General features: G+C 38.8%; 1 pseudogene; it reads right to left on the reverse strand.

Annotated features, from left to right (window-relative positions):
- Positions 1 to 394: 394 nt before the first annotated feature.
- LOC127079533 (uncharacterized) lies at positions 395 to 1,793 on the reverse strand (annotated as a pseudogene).
- Positions 1,794 to 2,503: the final 710 nt, after the last annotated feature.

Genomic DNA, 2,503 nt, shown 5'->3' on the forward strand with positions numbered 1-2,503 from the left:
ATTTCAGACTCAATTATCTTTTTGTGCAGGTCGAACCAACTAGTTGACCAACACAAATGATGCAAAAACAATCCTTCGTGGCGTTAACTAAGGCTAAATGAACAAACATCTCAGCTTCAAGTAATTCCTGTTGATTACAATTCACCAACTTGCAATGGACTTGGACTTGTGTCAATTCTTCCCTTAAGAAGTTTGGCATCTCTATATAATGATGCTGATGTGATACGATTACCGGGTATTGTTCATTCTTGCACATGTGCTGGTTTTGATTCTTTATGATAGTCATGTGCTGATATTCTAACCTTTGGAAGATGGTCCAGGTTTTCCATTTGGCTTTGAGGTATGTGCACTGCTTGTTAACTTAGGAATAAAAAGTGGATTTATGTACGAACATTTATCCTATTGCAAATGTCGGATTTGAGGTGAATGATGATTTAATGTGGTTGCATTTGGATAATTCATGTTGGCTAAATGTTTTGTTGTGATGGTTTTTGGCTTTGTTATGGGAATTTATAATGATTAATACTGATGCAGGATGTTGCAGGGTTGGTTCTGCAAAACTGTGTTTCGGTGGCAGCACTACAATTCTGCAATGGTATCCGCCGCAACGGGCATTTCGTGCAGTATGATACCTTGCAGCAGCATTGCGCTTTGCAGCATGGTTTCTACAACAATTTATAAACAACACTAGTATTTCGTAGCAACATTGGCATTTCCGTGGCAGCTCCGTTATCTCCGTAGCAGCATCTCCTTTAGTACCATAAAATTTGGTGTAACGCCTGTTATAAACCCGTCCTCATGGAACTTAACTTCAGGGATGTCCCATGCCAATGAAAATGTCACAATTGCTGCAATAGCTGCTCCAATGAATGATCCTAGTTCTGAAGGCCACGATGTTTCAGTAGAATTCAGATGGTCAAATGGCTCGTGTTGTTTAACTTCGTTCCACATGTCCTTTGTGGAGATGTCATTGTAAGAACTAGATATAACAAAGACAGGGCGTTATGAGATATGAACATGTTCAGTCTCTTCTGCTGCAATTGCACATGTGACCGGAGATTGCTCATTTGCAATCTTATGATGTAGAAGCACGCCATGCACTCCATCAGGCCTCTTTATCTTTAAGTTGAAATGACTAGTAAATTTAGATTGTCCTCCAACATAATTAACCCGTGTGAAAAGCAAGGTGATATTCGCTATTGTTTTGCCTAATTTATTCAGCGTAAAAGTAAAATGGATACAGGAAAGTTGCTCTATATTTTCAATGCTGGATCAGGTTCCTCATATACGGTCCGAGCCATTGGGTATAATGCGTGATATGTGGAACTTGTTCCCTTCATATTCCGATCCCATGATTTAATTTGTGATGCTGGACTTTCTTTCAATACATTCGGCTTCCCTGAGCATAGGATGCTTGAATGTTTTTCACCATTTGGACGTGAAACAAAAAGCAGAAAATTGTTTTGCTAAGACTGGTTGTCTTGGCGTGCTAGAGGGAACAACTGCCAACGTTGAAACTCGCCTTTAAAACTTCTTCCAATGCTTCCTGCACCAATGCCACACTGTGGGAAGATGTTATATGACGCTTAGCAAAAGGATCAATGACTCTAGTCTTTCCTTTGGCTTTTTCTTCACGAACGTAACACCATAGTCGATAACCCAGTTGGAGCAAGATGAATGATATCTTTAATAGACAAGACGAAATCAGATGGAAGATTTGGTTTATTGTTTAATTTGCGTTTCCAGGTGAGTCGGGGAGGGTCTCCAATTTGTAGCATTTTCTCTATAAACATTGATTTCAATTTGATTGCATGAGATGGAAGATGAGACATGAAGGGTGAAGATTTTAAAGTTCAAGAATTTATAACACATGTGTTGACTTTGGTCAAAGTTGACCAAAAAGTCAATTGTTGACCAAAGTCAACATTGGGTCAAAGTTTCCAACATTTGTAAACTTTCATATGATGATTAATGTAATGGCTTGTAATGGTTAAAAATGGATTGAACGTGGGTTGAAAATGGTTTTCTCTTTATACATGTACGCTTGATTTTGAAATAAAAATGAACATGACTTGACTGGTAGATGGAATAAACACATTACATGACTCAAGAACATATATATGACTTGATGAAATGAATCACTAGGCATGACTTCCAATTGGATTGTGATACAATAGTCTTTTGGTTGTTTGGATAGGCAAGGCCATGAATGCACCAACAAAAGACATTGAGACTAAGATGGACTAAAATCAAGACCAATGGCCGAATGAAACCAAACCAAAATTGGACCATATACATTGATGACAGTGGGTGAAAAGTGGATGACCTTAGGGTTTTGGGTGTCACTATATGGAAAGTCAAGCCACCAAGTCCATCAGGTTCATCACCTCCTTGATTAGGATTTTGGTGAGGCCCACTTCTCCAATCAAGCCTCTTAAATCAAACCATATGTCTCAACAACAAGTTTCCCAATATATGAGCCTTTAATAAGGTCTTGACGGCC

Source organism: Lathyrus oleraceus, chromosome 5, assembly GCF_024323335.1.
Source record: "Lathyrus oleraceus cultivar Zhongwan6 chromosome 5, CAAS_Psat_ZW6_1.0, whole genome shotgun sequence".
Taxonomy (NCBI): domain Eukaryota; kingdom Viridiplantae; phylum Streptophyta; class Magnoliopsida; order Fabales; family Fabaceae; genus Lathyrus; species Lathyrus oleraceus.